We start from the raw sequence: 20,932 nt of genomic DNA on the forward strand, positions 1-20,932 counted from the left end.
GGGGTCCGCTGGGCTGTACCAAGGGGTTGGGGGCAGGCAGCGGGGCCGGAGGCGTGGCCACTTCGAGGGGCATGATCTCGGAGGCGTGGTCTTTGTTGGACTCCTTCTTGTCCCGGTTGTGTTCCTGGGTTGCTTTCTTCACGTCCATGCGCAAGAGTCGTTTCTTCAGGTCGCGGTCTTCTTTGACGTCCTCGTCCTCCCGATCTTGCTCCAAGTTCACGTGGTGTGTAATGGCCTCCTCCCAGTCCATGGCGTTCATTCTTCCGAGTCCAATCACTGTTTTGAGGCCTTCGCGGGTCTTGGTGCAGAGACCCGTCTCAACCGCGATCCGGAACATGGCCTCGGTGGCGGCGGAGGCTCCTGGTCGGGTTCGGAATCCGTCTTTCCATCGTTCAGTGGCTCTTGTGAGGTATTCGCCCGCTGATTCACTGGGTTTTCTTTTCAGGCCGGTCATGCATGCTGCTGAGTTCTGAGGGGGGTATAGGCCCCTCAGGGCCTCCCACCATATGGGGCGGAAGGGGTCGAAAGGGGAGTCGTCCGGCTCTCTGGTGGTTCTGGCTGCGGTTTCCACGTCGTTGACTGCCCGGGGTCCTTCTCCTCTCATGAGGACCGCTCGGATGTCCCCCATGGTGAGCCGGTCAGCTGTAGTCAGTCGCTCGAGGTTTCTGATCCACTTGCCCGCCCCCTGTTTGATCGGGGGAAGGTCTTCCACTACTCCCTTGAGGTCGCGGTGGGTCCAGGGAACGTACATCGCTCGTCCTGCAGGGGTGTCCATTAGCGGGAACATCAGTCCTGGACCCTCATCCAGGTCGCGGTTCGTCCGGCGGTCGAGGGCTTGGCTCCGTTGTGTCGGGGGGCCAGCTTGTGGAGTGCTGGTGATGGCCAGGGTCGCGATCGGGGTTGCGGTACTTCGGGCTTGTAATCTGCCCAGGCCAATTGTCCTGTGGATTGCGCCTCTTCCCCACCTCTGATCTCTGCCTTCGCTCCTTTCCCGCAGCTGTCGAGACAGGAGATGGACTTCTGTCTCGATGCCGAGGGACATTCTTTCCAGCGCTTCTTCTTTCCATCTCGTTCCCACTGGGTCCCACTCCACGGTGTCTGCGTCTTCTTCACCTCTTTGGTCTCTTTCCTCGTGTCTTCCGTGTCTCCCCTGGGGAATCCCGGAGTGTCTTCTCATTTCTGTTGTTGCTACTGTCACAGTAGCAACAACAGAAGTCCAATGTGTTGGCGCCAGGTACGCCGATCCGCGTACGCATCCTTTCTGCTTCCGGTTGGGCTTCCCCTGGTGTTGGTGGCCTGGTTTCGGGGGCCTGGGCTTGGCTGTAGCTGGAGGATGGGGGTGTCCAGTTCTCGGTGCTGGATGGTTCTTGCCCCAATGGCCCGGCCCTTCCCGGTATCATCGGGCATGGGGAGGGAGCTGTTGTCAGCTTCGGGCTTTCCTTGCTTTGTGGGTGGTTTGTCCTTGTGAAGTGGACCCCTTCTTTGGCCCGTTCCGGTTCCGGGGGGGGGGGTCTTTGCCAGGTCACCGTGACCGGGGACTGAGATGTGGCGTGGGTTATTTCGATAACTGGGCACATGAGATGGGGGGACCCGGGGACCTGGAAGTCGGTTGGGGCATAGGGGAGGGAGTGGTTGTACGGAGGTGGGCGGGCCTGCTCATCGGCCTTCGGTAGGGAGGGATAAGGTGAAGCTGTCAGGCTCGGTTGGGTAGGGGTTACTTGGTCCGTTAGGAAGGGATTCCTGGAGGAGGGGGCTGGTTTTAGGGTGTGGGGCGGGAGGCAAGAGGCCAATGCTTTTAATACTAAGATTCTCTTTTGTCTTTTCCGGTCTTGGGTTTCGAGTGCATCCGTTCGTCCCGTCTTGGCTCCTGCGTTGTCGCGACGGACCTTTGCCCGCTCATACTGGCTGCCAATGTGCGCGTGTATGGCGGCCCGGCCGGTCTGGTCGAGGGGTCCCATTCGGATCACGCCCTCTTTCTGCCAGGTTTTAATGTAGACATCACATCGGTTCTCCCATTTCTTCCGGTCTTGGCCTTTCAATATTTTCCCCGGTTCAGCGTTGAGGCACAACCAGCCCAGCGCTCTGGTCCGTTGCTCGTCCGACATGGTGGGTGTGTTCGCCGTTCCTTAGCAGCCTGGTGTGGGGGTGGTCGGGGTCGTGGACGCCTTTGCACTGGAGGCCGGGTGCGAGGAGGTTTGTCTTTTTATCTTTATTAGCAACCGGGATAATTCTTCTAGCAGGGGGTGATCGAGAGTCGGGGTTGGATTGGTATTGATGTTGTCCAGTGAGGGGCGCGGTAGTTGGGGAAGGGTAGAGTTGGAGTGGTCCAGCAGGGGGCAGTCTAGTTGGGGGAGGGTAAGGTTGGAGTGGTCCAGCAGGGGGCGCTGTAGTTGGGGAAGGGTAGAGTTGGAGTTGTCCAGCAGGGGGCGCTGTGGCTTGGGAAGGGTAAGGTTGGAGTGGTCCGGCAGGGGGCAGTCTAGTTGGGGAAGGGTAAGGTTTGAGTGGTCCAGTAGGGGGCGCGGTAGTTGGGGAAGGGTAGAGTTGGAGTTGTCCAGTCGGGGGGCGCTGTGGCTTGGGAAGGGTAAGGTTGGAGTGTTCCGGCAGGGGGCAGTCTAGTTGGGGAAGGGTAAGGTTGGAGTTGTCCAGTGGGGGGCGCTATGGCTGGGGAAGGGTAAGGTTGGAGTGGTCCAGTAGGGGGCGCTGTAGTTGGGGAAGGGTAGAGTTGGAGTTGTCCAGCAGGGGGCGCTGTGGCTTGGGAAGGGTAAGGTTGGAGTGGTCCGGCAGGGGGCAGTCTAGTTGGGGAAGGGTAAGGACGGAGTGGTCCAGTAGGGGGCGCGGTAGTTGGGGAAGGGTAGAGTTGGAGTTGTCCAGTGGGGGGGCGCTGTGGCTTGGGAAGGGTAAGGTTGGAGTGTTCCGGCAGGGGGCAGTCTAGTTGGGGAAGGGTAAGGTTGGAGTTGTCCAGTGGGGCACTGTAGCTGGGGAAGGGTAGAGTTGGAGTTGTCCAGCAGGGGGCGCTGTAGTTGGGGAAGGGTAAGGTTGGAGTGGTCCAGTAGGGGGCAGTCTAGTTGGGGAAGGGCAAGGTTGGAGTTGTCCAGTGGGGGGCGCTGTAGTTGGGGAAGGGTAGAGTTGGAGTGGTCCAGCAGGGGGCAGTCTAGTTGGGGAAGGGTAAGGTTGGAGTTGTCCAGTGGGGGGCGCTGTGGTTGGGAAAGGTTAAGGTTGGGGTGGTCCAGTAGGGGGCAGTCTAGTTGGGGAAGGGCAAGGTTGGAGTTGTCCAGTGGGGGGCGCTGTAGTTGGGGAAGGGTAGAGTTGGAGTGGTCCAGCAGGGGGCAGTCTAGTTGGGGAAGGGTAAGGTTGGAGTTGTCCAGTGGGGGGCGCTGTGGTTGGGAAAGGGTAAGGTTGGAGTTGTCCAGTGGGGGGCGCTGTGGTTGGGGAAGGGTAAGAGTTGGAGTTGTCCAGTGGGGGGCGTGGTGGTTGGGGAAGGGTAAGGTTGGAGTGGTCCAGTAGGGGGCAGTCTAGTTGGGGAAGGGTACGGTTGGAGTGGTCCAGTAGGGGGCAGTCTAGTTGGGGAAGGGTAAAGTTGGAGTGGTCCAGTAGGGGGCAGTCTAGTTGGGGAAGGGTAAGGTTGGAGTGGTCCAGCAGGAGCAGTCTAGTTGGGGAAGGGTAAGGTTTGAGTGGTCCAGTAGGGGGCAGTCTAGTTGGGGAAGGGTAAGGTTGGAGTGGCTAAACTTTTGGCGGAGGGGGAGGTGTGGCTTCGGACTGAGCGAGAGAACTCAAAAAATGGCGGCCCTGATGCTATAACTCTGTGTGGCCTGTCTAACACACAAGAGCGGATGAGAGACTAGGGGGTAACTTTTGTCACTCTTGGAGGAGGAGAACGAGAAAAAGGAGGAAAAAACAGGGGGGAGGGAAGCAAAAAACAACAACAGGGCCTATATACGTTATTCAATACATCCAGATATTCTTTATAGCCAATAATCGTTATCTATCTTTATTGATTAATCTGCGTCAATCAGACTAAACCGTCAACCAACGCGGCAAAGAGATGTTGTTTAGTATTGTGGTTTATCTATGCGACAGGTCCGGCAGTAATTCAAAGAAACACAGTAAAAGAGATATCATTTATCCTTGTCAACTTGTCTAGGTCTAGTTTTAACGGTTCAAACAGTAAATTGAAGCGACACAGTAAAAAAGGTTATTTATCATTGTCAATTTATCTATTTCCGCTGGTTACGCCATAGAGCAACGCAATACGTCAGAGAGACATTTATTCATTATTATCAATCTATCTATTCCTACATTTACCCGTTTTAACGGACAAAGATAGAGCGGATCACGCATACACACCCACTGATTCACTCACAGATTATCACGCATACACACCCACTGATTCACTCACAGATTCCCTCTTTCTCGCAGACGCACCCAGAAACATATCGACAGACTTCTCATTCTGTGTCCCGCACCCACAATCATCAGACACAGCAGAATAGCGTTAAGCATAGCAAAGCAAGCAAGCGTTGCACACATATTTCCATATTTTAGCCGGCCCAAAAATACGCTCGCTCTCTTTCTTTCTCTCTCTCTGGGCCTCTTACACACACACACACACACACACACAGCCACTCCGTCTCTCTCTCTCTTATTCTCGCGCATACACACACTGTTTCCTTTGCAAAGGGACTTTAACCCTGATAAAGGACTCTAAACTTCTCACCACATAGAATTATTTAATACACAGATTATTCCATCTGGGTTCCGAACCCGGCCCAGGCATCCCTCTGAGTCCACTCAATGGCTCAGGCATATATTCCATCTGGGTTCCGAACCCGGCCCAGGCATCCCTCTGAGTCCACTCAATGGCTCAGGCATATATTCCATCTGGGTTCCGAACCCGGCCCAGGCATCCCTCTGAGTCCACTCAATGGCTCAGGCATATATTCTTTTGGCCATCGGTAGTCTTGTATCACTGACCGATTCTTATAGGCCCTATGGTCTCGAGGGTATTCTTTCACCATGCAACGAGCCGATATTCGATGTGTCACGCATTCGGGGTCAATCGGGTTTTACGGGGAAATGCTGGGGTGCAGTCCTATTAGTCCCCACGAGATATCCCGTAGCGAACCGTTCTCACAGTCTCATCTCCTAATGTGGTTCCTATATAACTATGCAGAGTTTGGATTTTATCAACAGGTTCTGCCTACCTTTTGTTGTGCGATCGCGAGGTGAGACTGCAGGAATCGGTCCGGTTCTCCGGGGTCCCGAGGCCGTGCCGCTCTCCGTCTCTCGTTTCCCAGTTGCGGTCCAATTCAGAAAAAATCACGTCGGGGTCACCAATTTGTTGGGAAAAACGGTCTGGCTAGTTACTGGACCAGATGAAATGAGACGGAGAGGTAATAAAGTCTATCGGCACGAGGACCTTGGATTTATTAAGTAAAGTGGCAACGGTTATACAGAGTCATAAGCGTGAGAAATCGAATATGTCTAAGTCCCTAATCAGCGCTGATGGTTCGTCCGGAGCTTCGCCTCCGTGGAAGGTCTGCTTCGGAAGAAGGTGAAGAGTCTCAGAGTGATACAGTTTTATGCTGTATCTCCTCGTGATGAGGTGTGTGCGTTTGAGATGTGTGTGGTTCTGTGTGTTTTTACTTGACCTTGGTTCCCAGGCACTAGTGTATGCATGTATATCTTCTTGTGTTCCTCCTTACGGGGGAGAGCTTCAGAGCATTCATCCGTTGTGGTCCTCCCGTCCTTGAGGATGACTAGTGCATTGTCTGAGTGTCTACTATCTGCCGGGAGGAGATATGGGGCCCTGGCTCCGGCCCTGACCTGACTATATTCTCATGTATGTGTTATGTGTTAAAACTTGACTATATTATAAGGTGACTGCCATGTGATGTGCTCATTAAGCTAGGGTAGGAGTTAGCTATATTTATAATGTACATGTGATGTGCTCAGCAGGTTATTTTGCCCCAACAAGCCTCATCTCCATCACATTGCCTAGCACATCCCTGACCAGGACCCAGAAGCAGAAATACTACTGCTGCTCGGAAGAGATGTTCTTAGGGCACACAAGGTAAGGCAGCAGGTCAAAGGACCTCATAACGCCCCCTTTGCCCAACATCTGGATTTGGGTTAGGTAGTGAAAGGAGAAGTGTGCTTGGGTAATGTACATAAACCAACAGTCAACACGTTCAAGACCGACGTGCTGGACAGCGGTCGCCACGCAATCTTTCAACCCTGTACAAGCTTCATGCACATCAAGGAGACACGCCAAAGCCTTAACAGGTCTGGTACAGTACCTGAGAGAATGCAGTCAGTGTTCAACAGTACTGAGAACGACAACAAACCTTGCTCCATCAGTGGAAGACACCATCTTCATGAAGATAATGGATACAAACGTTGATGAGACGACGCTAACAGTTGGTCGCCCCACTGCCCTTCAGAGAACTACGCCGGCCTTTACCAAATAACAAAGAACAGGTAGTCAATCAGTCAATCAGAACTGTCATCTCTCCATGCCAAAGAAACCATACCATCTGCCTTCAGAATGTCTCGAAATCTGCCCTTCTTTCACATGTGGACCTCGATGTATTTGGGCCCTGGTCCATTCCAACTAGACGCACCAGAGGAGGACAGGCAGAGAGCAAGCGTTGGGCCATCATGTTCAGTTGTATGAGATCCATAGATTTTCACATCGAAGTAATCAAATCTATGGACACATCCAGTTTCATAAATGCCCTCAGAGGTTTCTTCGCACTCAGAGGTCCGGCTAAACAGCTCATGTCAGATTGCGGAACCGATTTCGTTGGAGCAAGCAAGTAGCTCGGAATGGACAAAGCGGTGCAAAGGTACCTCAGCGAACAAGGAAGCAGCTGGGAATTCAATCCCCCGCACGCCTCTCATATGGGAGGTTCCTGGGAGCGTATGATTGGTGTTGCCAGAAGAATCCTCGATTCAATGCTCCAACAGCAAATACACTTTCCCTGGGAAAGATGGGCATGCAAGGAAGGTCGAAGTGAAAACAACTGACCATGGCAATGTCTAAACCTTTTTCCGGCCGACTTTTCAAGACCTGTACAAGTTCTTAGTGACCTCACATAGGTCAGGCGGGGAGTGTGTTGCCTCTCCAGGCATTCATTTAATTTTCTTACATTTATTTCTTAAATAATTATGTGCAAAACGGGATGTGGATAATTACTTTACAGTTGAAATAAGCTAATGTATAAATTCATATTATTTTGCCATTTTAGTTATGCGACAATGTCTTTTCCGGTTTAGTAACTTCCTCTGATGTCTCTTCCTGTTAGACTTACCTGTGTAGAAGGAATGGCAGACATGTGAATCATCTGAATGTAATCTGCTAGCATCCACTTGGAAGCATCAAAGAGGCAATGTCGTAAGTTTGTTTAATTGTTAGAGGACATGTTAAAGATAAAATATTATGGTGGATTTAGTTAAAAACGATGTATGATGTGTTGTTTAAAAACGTTTTGGATAGCAATTGTGTACAAGCTCAAAGCAATGCGATTGGCAGAATATCTACATACAGTGTTAGACAGATTATATTTTTATTTACAACTATTTACATTGTGATGTTCTGTCACTGTCTGTTAATAAGGAAGTGTGACAGTAAATGGCCAACCTTACTACAACTCTGTCTTCATTGGCTATGGTTTAACTCAGTGTTTAGTCAGAGTTACGACACACTGCACGAGAACACTACAATCTCCACTTGTTTTCTGTGTTGCGCAGTAGCCTTGCTTCTTTCAGTGTCCTTAAGTTCCAGCCAATCACTGATGATCTAGGACAGTGGTTCCCAAACTGTGGTACGCGTACCCCCAGGGGTACGCCACGTGACACAGGGGGTACGCGAAAAAATGCAAAAGAAAAAAAATAAAAAACATCGTTTGTAAAGAGCGTCATTACATGTTTAAACCGGCGGATTAATAAGCGCCTGTTCACTCACTGTCATGCATAGACATGTATAGGCTACCCTCTGGTGGTCAGTGAATTAATTGCACTGCCGAAACAAACACGTTGCCCGCCGCCCGGCTAACCGCCGTAAATGGATAAATGGCTAAAAAGGATAAATTGCCCTTCCAGAGGGACATCCACTGCTGCCACCAGTCAGCTAACAGTCGAAGGTGCACTTTCCAGCGACAACAACCCACATTATTCGTCACCTTCAACGTCGTCTACCTTTGACCGGGATGCTAGCGATGCACCTGTGGCTGGTCACGCTGAGAGCATAGCCACGGACAGTGGTGAGGAGTCCGATGCAGAGCCTCCTGATGCGGGAAAGCATGCAGCGACGGGCAAAGGAACAACCTCGTCAAAAAGGCGAAAATATGATGAAAACTATATTGCTTTGGGGTTCACTAAGATTAATACTGGTGGATTTACTCGGCCACAGTGTGTTATATGTGCAAAAGTACTGTCTCACAACTCAATGAAACCGTCACTGTTGCGCAGACATTTAGAAACAAAACATGCTAATTTGAGAAATAAGCCATGGGAGTTTTTTGAGCGAGAATTGAGAGGACTTTCTACCAGTAAGACTTGCATACGGGAGACAGATACCGTTAATAGGAGCGGGCTACAAGCATCTTACATTGTGAGTTACAGAGTGGCTAAAACTGGCAAACCACACACTATTGTCGAGGACTTAATTGTCCCTGCTGCCATGGATATGGTCGGGACGATGCTGGGGGAAAAAGCCAAAAAAACTATACAGACCATGCCTTCATCCAATAACACTGTTTCTCGGAGAATCAGTGACATGGCCGAGGACGTGTTAAAACAACTACTACGTCGTGTACGAGCCAGTGAATTTTACGCGCTACAGCTGGATGAGTCGACAGATGTAGCCGGCCTGGCACATGTCCTGGTATATGTGCGATACATTCATGAAGGGACAATTAAGGAGGACATGCTTTTCTGCAAATCTCTGGAAAAAAGGGCAACTGGAGAGGACATTTTCAAAATGCTGGACACCTTTGTGACATCAAACGGACTTATGTGGACACAATGTGTTGGTATCTGTACCGATGGCGCACGGGCCATGTCCGGGAGACACAGCGGAGTAGTAACGCGCGTGCAAGCGGTTGCTCCTGATGCCACTTGGATTCACTGCAGCATCCACCGAGAGGCTCTTGCTGACAAGGGAATGTCTGCCAGTATGAAAAATGTTTTGGACACAACAGTGAAAATGGTGAACTTTGTGAAGGCCAGGCCCCTGAACTCTCGCATTTTTTCTGCATTATGCAGTGAAATGGGCAGCGATCATTAGACGTTGCTACTTCATACAGAGGTGCGCTGGTTATCAAGAGGCAAAGTATTAACACGTTTCTTTGAACTCAAAGATGAACTTAAGATTTTCTTCAGTGATCACAACTTTCATTTGTCTGAGCATCTGCACGATGAAAAGTTTCTTACACGCCTGGGTTATCTGTCCGATATTTTTTCTCGTCTGAACGAACTTAATCTTGGATTACAAGGGGTTTCAGCAACCATATTCAACGTGCGAGATAAAATTGAAGCCATGATAAAAAAGTTTAACCTCTGGTTAAACTGCACGGAGAACAACAACACAGAGGTCTTTCCCACGTTGCATGAATTTTTATGTGCAAATGAACTCTGCCTGACAGACAGCATGAAACACGAGATAACCGCGCACCTCCGTGAGCTGGCTGCACAGCTGCGCAGGTATTTCCCCGAATCTGACAGCTCAGACAGTTGGATACGTCATCCGTTTACAGATGTGCCTGCTTTCTTATCAACATCTGAACAGGAAAGTCTCATTGAGATCACAACAGATGGTTCCCTGAAAATGGAATTTAATCAGAAGCCACTGTCGGATTTCTGGATCGGACTGTGCACAGAATACCCCGTGCTGGCCAAACGCGCTGTTAAGACTTTGATGCCCTTTGCCACCACGTACATGTGTGAGAGTGGATTCTCAGCTCTGACATGTATGAAAACAAAATACAGAGCAAGACTTTGTGTGGAGAACAATTTAAGACTCAGACTTTCTCAAATTCAGCCAGATATTGCAGACCTATGCGCATCCTCTCATGCACACCCTTCTCATTAAAGCTGCGGTGAGTTTGTAATTTAGTTTCAAGCGGTTTATAATTGAATATGTTCTAGAAATGTAGAAATGTTTGGTAGATTACTTTTTTCAAAAGTGAACTGGTGTTGCACACTAAAAATGCTCGTAAGAATTGATCCATTTGGTGAAAAATAAAATAATATAGAAATGTATAGAAATATGTGTGTGTGTGTGTGTGTGTGTGTGTGTGTGTGTGTGTGTGTGTGTGTGTGTGTGTGTGTATGTGCGTGCGTGCGTGCGTGCGCGTGGTGATGGTGGTGGGGGGACTTACAGACAGGTTTTTTGTGTGTGTGGTAGTAGGGGGTACATGGCTGCAGGTCAGATGTCTAAAGGGGTACGTGGCTGTGAAAAGTTTGGGAACCACTGATCTAGGATATGCAACGCCTGTGTTTTAAGGAAAAACCTTTCACTTGAGTTAGCACAGCACTAGTAGAGCACCGAAACGCAACAATGTCGGCGAGAGTTTTTGCTATTACAATTCTTATTGGGTCATGTAAGTAAATTCCTCTTCATAAATATTACGTCCAACTTGTTTGACTTTATAGTGTCTACAGTATACTGTTTTTTGTTAACAATATTCAATTTAAATCTTTTTGAAAGAATAATTTAGACCAGCGATTCATTTTTGCACATTCTTAAATGGGATTAATTGTTTATGTATATTTTTTCAGCAATGATTGACACCAAAGAGGTTCCTCGTATCGTCTCTTTGAAAACAGCAAGACTTGGAGATAATGTTACTTTACATTGTGGTGCTGAAAAGGAAAGTAGAAATATTTTATGGTTCAAGCAATCAATTGGATATGTTCCCCAAAAGGTTGCTATAATAGTGGGTGAATATAGTGAAATTATCCCCCCTTTCGATTCAAGTTTCACTGCAGCAAAACCAGACATGGATCTGAACATTAGATCTGTGAGTAAAGAAGATGAAGCAAACTATTTCTGCGAAGAGCATTATTCAAGGAATTGGAGTGGATTGTTTTTGTCTGTCAAAGGTATGATATCCTGTTCTACTTGTTTTCTATATTATCATCTGAAAGTAGCCCAAATATATATTTTTTCTCAGTGTTGATGATTATTATATTATTCCACTGTTCAGATCCCAATGACCAGAGGTTTGTCTCCCAGACTGTGGTCCAACAGCCTGTGTCTGCACCAGCTCAGCTGGGAGACCCTGTGGCTCTCCAGTGCTCTATTACCTCCCAGAGGACGGACCACAGTAACCAGTGTCATAGGGAACCCAGTGTGTACTGGTTCAGATCAGGATCAGGACCTTCTCGCCCTGCTTCCATTTACATGAATGGAAACAGGAGTGGTGAATGTCAGAATAGTTCTGGGCCTCCGTCTGGTCCCCAGAGCTGTGTCTACACTCTCCCCAAGAAAAAAGTGGACTCCTCTGATGCTGGGACTTACTACTGTGCCCTGGCAGCATGCGGGGCAGTTGTGTTCGGAAATGGAACCAAGCTGGACATAAGAGGTCAATATATTTTACTTACTACTTCCAGTTTATTTGGAAAAATATTTAATTAAGAAGATAATATACATTGAAGTTAATCACATGTAAATATACTGAAAGAATATTTTAGATTTTATTTCATATATTGTATCTTGCATAACTTAATGTCAATGTAATGGAACAGAATATGATGGGTTCTACAGATTCATGATGACCGTTTTTTGTCTGTTTCTAGATGACAACATTTTAGTGATATTGTTGCATTGGATTCTGTTGGCTTGCTTTCTGGTTGTGATTATATTCCTCATTCTAATCATACATCACAGGTTAGTGAGCATTGAAACACTTCAGCATATTCACACATTCAACCCCTCATATCAGGAGCATCCCACCCATGTTGATAGAAAGGTTTTAGAGTGCAATATCTTCTATTTTATGACTATTTCATACATTTGGAATAAAATAACATTTGAACATTGCTGTACATTTCTTTTTATATTGGTTAGACTTAATTCAAGCCAAAACGGGAGTTAGATGACTACTTATACGTACCATGTCATGACTCATGTCAACTGTGAGTCCTCTCTGACGATTGCAAACTCTGTTTTAGGACGAGGAAACTGATTCCTTGAACTACGCAGCTTTGGCGTTGGAGGGAAGACGAACAGTGAATGACCCAGAAGAGTCTGTAATCTGCTGTGAGAGAAACCTGCCACTGAAATCCATCAACGTAAACGTAGTTTGAATACCTCAATATTGTGACGTGGATGTAGAGTATTTTTCCAAAGGTCTTAAAAGTACAAGGTTAAAATACATTGAGAGAAGATAAGGTAAATAGTAAGATAAGGAGAATGCTCTGATAGCACTGAACCATAGCAAGAGAAATGATAGGAAGCAACACTTAAAGCACTATATTTCATTTGCCTGTAGTATTAACTGCTACTTAACACTGGTCATTATAAAAGGCTTGCGTTTATGAAGCTGCACAGAGCATATTCATATCTCTCCACCTGATTGCAGCTGGGGTTCATTTTGGTTCTAGCCATAATGTGTGTGCTTGCCAAAGGTTTTTATGTCTTTGTAAAAGTGTTCATGTTTTTCATTCATTTTCAAAAGTTATTTGCTATTCTAAAAATGTTGTTAATAAAGGAATTGAAAGAATTGATGAACAATTTTCAATTGTATATCTGATGAATCTATCCACTGGTGTGTGTGCATTTCTGAGGAGTTGATGCATACAATAATTGGAAAACCAGTTGGAACAAATTCCAGGTACAAAAAAAGTGACTCCCTCATATATTCTTTTTAAATAAACATTTCATCAGTGTTTATCATAGAATGGCTGTACAATCACTAAAATCAGATTTCATCAACCGAAAATGTATTAACTATTGACTATTAATTAATACTTTTGATATCCTCACCTGAAAGTTATTTTATGACAATCTATATTTAGATTAAAAAATAAATATATTTTTATTATAATAAAAATAGTTGTAGTACTGTAGTTTATAATTTCATATTTTGTGTGAATATAAGATGTAAAAACAGCTGTAACATTATGCAGTATGTATCAGTTATGTATTAACGGATTTAAGATGAGGAAAGCACCAGGATTCAAGTCAACAGATTTGAGCTATTTCAGGCCTTTTTTATAAGGCCAAGGTCATATTTAAAATGAAAGATTAAATATTCTGTATATATACGTGGAGAATTGTATTGTCTTTCCTTTGAACTAACCTCACATGGTTGATGCCAGGTGCAGCAATGAAAAAAAGGGCTAGTTTTTGTACAATATAGCATTCTTACAGAGGCTTGGTCTACAATTGCTTGTGATGATTTGCAAATGTCTATGGAGATTAGACTATGGAATTCTCCAATGTAATTCTTTGGCGCAATTACGCCCTTTCTCCCCAGACTACGGCTGCATAAATATCGCTTAATACTGGACCAATTTAAACGATTGTTGTCCTCATTTGTCTCATGGACCCAAAGTGATCGAAAAAAGGGTACTGCATGTACCGTTTGCAGAACATAATATGGAATTATTTTCCAACTGATTGTTTAGCAGCTCCCATACCACATATAACAAAGTTTAGTAGATAAACAGGGTAGAAAATGCACCAAAAAATACAAAACATGTAAAATAAATAAAAGGAAGCGTAAACTCTCCCTTAAACCCAGTTCAGAGCAAAGATTGGGGATGACCGTTGCAGACAAAGTTTTAACTGTGAACTAGTTAGTTGCAGAGTGTCTTAAGCCGTTGCGTCAGAGAATTACCTTGTAACTAGCCCGAGCGACAATACTTTTTCTAAAAGGGCGATTTACAACAATGTCACAAGTGTACACTTCCCCGCGTTCATCAAATGTTTCTCACCATTTGCCGAACAGCGCAGCATTAACGTTAATTTGAATGTGCTTTTGCATCACCAGATTCCAACTCCTATTATTTGATCTGAACTGGGTTAATGCTTTACCTCCTCCGGGGAATCTACATTTATGTAAGGTCTTCTCCAGTCTACCAGTTGCTACGGTCCAAAAAATGAGACTGGATCCCCTCTGTCTTTAAAGGTCCGGTTTGATTTAAGATGGAATCTGGTAGCCTATTTGAATAATTTTATTTTTCTCTTGTTTATGTGGGAGACAAAGCAGCTTCAGAAATAGACCTATTTAATCAAATGAAATGCAACAAGCATCTATGAACCCAAGTCAAATTCCTTGTATTTTCAAGCGTACCTGGCTAATTAAGCCTGATTCTGAAAGAGCACATAAAAGATACATACATACTTACTTCCTTCTTGTTATTTTTTTTAGAAACTGTGGTGGAAACCGAGAGCATGGCCCCAAGCAGGGGCTAGGCTGAGAGGCGAGGATTGTGGCTGATCATGACTCTGTTTTACACACACCACCAGCTCTCTGAAAGATCCATCCACCTGGCTCAAGGTCAACAGGACGTGCTGCTGCGGTTATTCAGTAACCAAGCATGAAAGGCACACGCATGTCCTATCACTGACTGGACCTGAAAGGGGATTTTTGTGTTTGTGAAGAGTGTTTTTTTATGGGTACTGGGTGAACTGAGTGATATGGCCACATGTTATGTAAAATATATAATAACTACACAAATATAAAAAATAATTATATGAAATAAGACACTGTTTGTAAAAACAACATCACATTGATCCAACATTGTCACCATTGTTGACGCCTTTATTGTGTTTCGTCCTGTTTGGCCAGGTACCTGCCAGAGGTGACGGGAGGACGAGACAGCTGATCGGTGAGCTGAGGCTGGTCGCAATCGAACTGAAACCAGCGCAGGCTGGACAGGAAACTGACTTCATGGACAGTAAGGACTTTCACAGATGAGGTTCCTAATGATTCTGGTTTAAATGGCAAAGCTGACTAACTGAAATCATTCATCTTGTTAATTCAAACCATCATTTGTTGATAGGATTACACATGACTACATGACTACTTGCTGTCTGTTGCTGTCCACAATATTGCAGGTGAGGAAGGCAGTGGATCCGTGGGAGGAGACAGAGGTGGGAGGTACAATGATGATTGGCCAGGCTATTGGCCTACCTCCCCGCCTTACAACCAACCCTCGCAACTCCCCCTCCAACCCTGCCAACATCTCTCGTGTGCGAAACGGCTCAATGTGGATTGGAATGAGAATAGTGGCTCACCTTCTCCACACTCCCTCTATAGTCTTTGATGGTCTCTGTCTCCCCCTTATGGAGATAACTGGTTATTGCATATTTGAGCACATTGGTCAAGGTTCTTAATGGGATGCCGATCACACCAGCCAATGCACGAAACTAGCTTAATTTTGTAGGGGAAAGCAATAATTGTACCTCACTATAATTACTATTTACCTGGTTATGCAGTACCCATATGGTTGCGTGATTGAAGACATGAAAGCAAACTGTCATCGATAGAGATAATAATAACAATAATAATAATCAAATACAGAGGAATTGTTCACTACTGTTGTTTCTACTGCTACGTACGCTTAGCAGTCTGTGAAATCTTATTTATTTCGAATTTTGTGATAATTAATTATATTTAATTGTTCATGTCTTTTCTTTCTGATCGGTTTCATGATCAAAGTGTTCTTAGAACATCCAGAAAAAACTGTGTGTGTGTATGGGTTCTGAAGAGAAATCTATGCTCGTACATTATTGGCTTTGTATAGACTTAACAACAATTAAATATGAAGTTAACATAGATAATTGTAACTGCCACACATTGGCAATTTGTTTAATTTGTTCGACTAATTTGTTCGGTTTGGTTTGAAGGGTTGGTTCGACCTGGAAAATAAACCCTGTTTCCTAACAAAGACCTTTGGCCTCGTGTATACTACTTGGGAGCTACAATAATGTTCCTCAATTATTCTATGCAGAATGAAACAACAACACAAGACAATACCTGAAGCTGTTGGATTTAGATGTTTTCGAAATCGGCCAAATAAAGGCAAAAAACATATTGGCAAGGACACTTTCTATTAAACAGCAACTTAAGAAACCTTTATTTGTGAGGGGGATGCAAAGAGTTGTTTTCAGTTTATGTTGAGCATAAGCATTGAGCTTTTTCTGTAATAGTGAACAACTTTGATAAAATGTTAGAAATAAATCTGTTTTCATAACACCTGATTTAGGAAGGATTTTTTAAATGTAATTCTGAAGGCTCCTGCCAAAAGTTATGAGGATGTCATTGTTACTGTATGACATGACTTTACATTACATGAGAACCAGTATTAAAACCAAAATGGCACAGTACCCGAGATGCTTGTGACAATCAGACTTTAACTGTGTTTGTGGCCTCTACATTGTATAAGGTCTATAGTCCTTCAGATCAGTGTCTTTCAACTGGTGGGTTGCGACCCAAAAGTGGGTCGAGGACTTGATCTGAATGGGTCGCGGAATGTATGGGGCAATTTAATGACCATGGTAAAATGTGGGTCCCAAGGCCAGACCAGTTGAGAACCAGTGCTTTAGATTCCACTCTGTAGCCTGCCGTCAGTTCTCTCTTGACATTCCATTATGGTGAATGATTAGCACAACTTTTTGTATTAAAATGAGCTTTGGAGCTTCATTCAAGAAAATATGAGGAAAAGTTGTTGGCCAGTGTCTACATATTTGTTCTCAGAAGGTGGCTCATGTTGTTTTTTATATAAATGAGCTTGGATGCTCTTCAATGGGTAAACATCACGAAAAGTAATTCCTCCTGAAGCAGCAGTTCTTTAAAATGAGGTTTGTCAGTAGCACTTGCAGCATGTCAAGAGCGAGTTGCTATTTGTTTGTAATGTGCGGGGGACAGAAGAGGTGTCGTTTATTCTCAAAATTGAAAGCCACGGTAAAAAACGTTATGGCAGTGCCGGGAAATTGAAAGACAAAAAGATGACGTGTCTAGCCGATGCATTTAAATCTCAGAAATTAACTCACTTGTTTTCTAGTTAGTACATCTGCGCCAGCTAACATTAGTAGTAGTAACTCCATGCAAAAGCACTAGGTGGAGCCAGATTTGTGTCTTATTACTGAATGAACTCAAAACCAAATTATTTTAATAGGCCATTTATTAAAAAATCTAATTTTGACGAACTTAATGGAACTTGAATGGTAAGAAATTTGATTTTACCGATTTTAAGGTAATATTCTCCTTCTGTGAGGATGTATGCATTCTGCTGTCCAGGCACAAGCAGCGGGCTTAACGCACCACTGCACTCCATACACCCTCCTTCGAGATATTCAGAGTTTCCTGCTACAAACCTATTTTCATTTATTTCTTTGGTCTCGAGGGAGAGGCACCTCAGACCCTAATTTCCTCTCTCTGTTCTGTGAATGATATCCAATCAATTATAGGAAATAAAATGTGTTCAAGGAAAGTCACCAACGTGCCATTTAATTATGCATGAGTGAAATGTATATGAAGGAAATGTATACAAATAAATGTGATATTTGTAGATATTGTGGAGACACAAAGAAAGTGCAAAACCAGATAAGAATGCACATGCGCGCGCACACAGACACACACACACACACACACTAGACAGCCATCTTTACTAGACTTGGTTCTCATAACCAACCAATCCCCTATATTGACTTATGGAAAGTTTTGCTTTGTGGCTCGAGTGTGATGTGCTCAGTCTATTTTTAAATCAAACTTTCCACTCAGGTTTCACGAGCGTGAGAGGTGGTAATGACGTGCAGACAACATACTTCAAAGGTACGCAAAAGTTTCTACATGCAGGAAAGCAAGATATATTTACACATTCACAAACAAATTTGTTTTATCACTGCACATTCTGCCTATTTATATTTTATTGTTTCTGTTATTCTTAGCCAAATTCTGGAGCTATAAGCTGTTAACCGTAGTTGTATATTTTGAGATGCTTTTCTTGGCCCATGTACATCCACCAAGAAACTGAACATATTTAATACTGGAAAATTGTGTTTTGAGAAGAATTGTCTCTAGAAAATGCACCAGCTTCATGAAAAAGGCACTAAAGACCATCGGTGTTGATGATGACCATGCTCTAAAGAACTTTGCCATCACCAAGCTGAGCCATCACAGAACAGTTGCTGAAACAACTGCTCTTTTTAAGATGTATCCTCCCTGCGGTCAAGCAGACTTGAAAGCACAGCTACCCTCAGCTCATGTCCCAGGTGGAACCACTCAGAGGTTACCACCAGCCATGCTTTGTCACTCCTCAGGGCTGACACGAAAGCCTTGACAGGAGCCTCCTCCAGTGTGCTGTAACAACATGAAACAGCGTTCCCCCTGCTGTTGTTGGAGACGTCACATCAAGTAGAGTACATGCCTCAAGAAGAGAAGAGACTGAACAAAACCCTCCTCAGCATGGGACGGCAATCTATAGCTCAAGGACTTCAAACATACACAAAACAGTATTCTATACATCTCTAAGTTGATACAGATCGGTTTGGCTCCCTGATTTATGTTTGTTCATGAAGCTTGTATCTTCAAAACCACACAAGAATACATGTTTATAAAGGGGTTGGGGCAAGTAGCTTTTGATTCTACAGCCTTGTCATTACCACTTCTTGTTACCAAGTGAGATCACTGAAGTATAAATATAATCCAGGCCAATTCACATCCAGATTCAGAGAACCAATGCATCTTTCATTTAGTGTACCTATTGATTTAAGTCATTATTCTAAAACACTATGACAATGTACACTGGATGGTAAGATGACCGATTTCAGTGATCTTAGTCTTTAAATCAGAATGGGCAACTTATGCATGCTGAACATTTTGGCCTACTGCACTGTTATTTTAACAACTTTTCTTCATTCATACTAGTGGAAGTAGTAGTAGAATAATTACTAATATATATCAGCAAATACAAATATGTTTCAACATGTTTCTCTGTTCTGCAAGTAAAATATCAGGTTGAGAGGAAATATATGTCCATTTCATGGTTGGTTTCTGCAGCACCTTAGCAACACATCCTGTTGATACCTACAAGCAGGTTATGGTTAAGAGTTTTGGCGGTGTGTCGAAGGAAAAGGCATGGCCAGCCACAGCCCTCGCCTCTCAGCTCAACCGCTGCTAGGGGCTTCACTCTGTTTTGTTTCCAACACAAAGGAAAGGAAGTCACACTAGATGCTTTGGGCTTGTTGCATTAACTGCAAATCTACACTGGCGGTTATAAAACATGCAGCCTGAAACAAACAAATGCATCATCAACAAGGTGGTCTCAAGAGGGGGTCTGGTGATATAGCATTAGACATGTAAAACACAAGGATATGGTTTACTACAATTATATAGGTTTACTATGTCTAAGTAACGATTTATTTAGAAACTTTTCTTACTCACATTGTTCTGAAATCTTTAAAACATCAATGAAGATTCTTAACAATCATACAATTAATTCATTCTCTTAATTGGCCAGAATCTGATTAGATTCAACCAGAGGAGATAAAGTTTAGAGGGCCGTTCCCTTGTTTTAATAACACTTCCTGTGACCCACCAGTATTTAAAAGCATCCATGGTGTAATCCAATTAATGATTTAATGATAATTAATTGATGTAATTGGGTCATTGCAGATTTTAATGCATATTTAACCCCTCTTGAAAAGCTTTTTTTTACACCTGTCGACGTGTGCGATTCTTATTATTTATATACATTATTATTACTTATTTGTGTGTATTGTTACTACTACTCTCTTTTTGAAGCCAATGAGATTTGGGCATTAGCTTTTACATGAATGACATACCCAAAAATATGCACTACACCAACTGTAGAGATTATAGATCTTATAGTATACAGATGTTATCATTGTGCAGTACTACATCTACAACCATTGCAGTATGATTTCAAAGACTTCAGACAATACCACTTCTACTAATACAACTAGTCCTACTACCTCACTACGACTGCACTTACTAATGTGATGTGGTCAGGAACGTCATCTGAACATACATGTGCTCTATAGTGCGGGTCACAAACTGTTTCTTTGTTCATTGAAAACAATCAAGATGTCCAAAGAATGATGTCACAATTTATGAACCAAAGATGGCAGTAGCGTTGGCGATCACGAAGTGAGGCTCTCTGATTGTTTGTTTGGACACAGCAACTGGATGATATGCATTCAACACCTTCATTGATCATGGCAGCGTTAGCCTAGCCTCGGGAGACCATCCAGATATAACTGGCCCGCCAATAAATATTGACTGGGCAGTTACCACAGCCTTACGTTGTTTAAAAAACTCCATCAGAGTGGTTTAACCCTGTCACATACACCGCTGTTAAAACGAACTAAACTATCCTCCCAATTTAAGCACACAAAGTAATGTTCTCCTGGTGGGGTGGGGGTCCAAGTGTGTTAGGCTGCTGTTTTACTCAACCCAACTACCATAATTGTTATTTATAACCATACAGTGTTTCTTAATATAAATTCATGATTGTGTGTGATGTAATATTTGGCGGTATGTGAACATATTTGAGAAGGGAAGATTGGCCTTAAACAGTAGTGTTATTTAGATATTACAAGTAGATTGAAGTAGAACAATAAAATGTATCACAAATATCAGAAAACTAAATTAAATATATTGTTCATATAAGCAAAGTTCTAAAGCTCAGGGAAGTTTGAAGTTTTTCAATATAGATGGAATACATACACAAAATATGACCTACAAATATGAACTACAAAAAACGTATCATTGGCTTGCTTCAGTTTGCGTCCTTAAGTTCCCAGCCATTCACCGTGGATCTATGATTCTGTAAATGTTGGTCGTTCCAGTCAAAATCTTTCACTTCAGAGAGAAGGGGTGCTAGTTTAGTACCATACCATGACAATGTTTGCATTATGTTTTGCTATTACAATTCTGAGCACAGCAGATAAATAATT

The sequence above is a fragment of the Pollachius pollachius genome (genome assembly GCF_949987615.1).
Source record: "Pollachius pollachius genome assembly, chromosome: 10".
Lineage (NCBI taxonomy): Eukaryota > Metazoa > Chordata > Actinopteri > Gadiformes > Gadidae > Pollachius > Pollachius pollachius.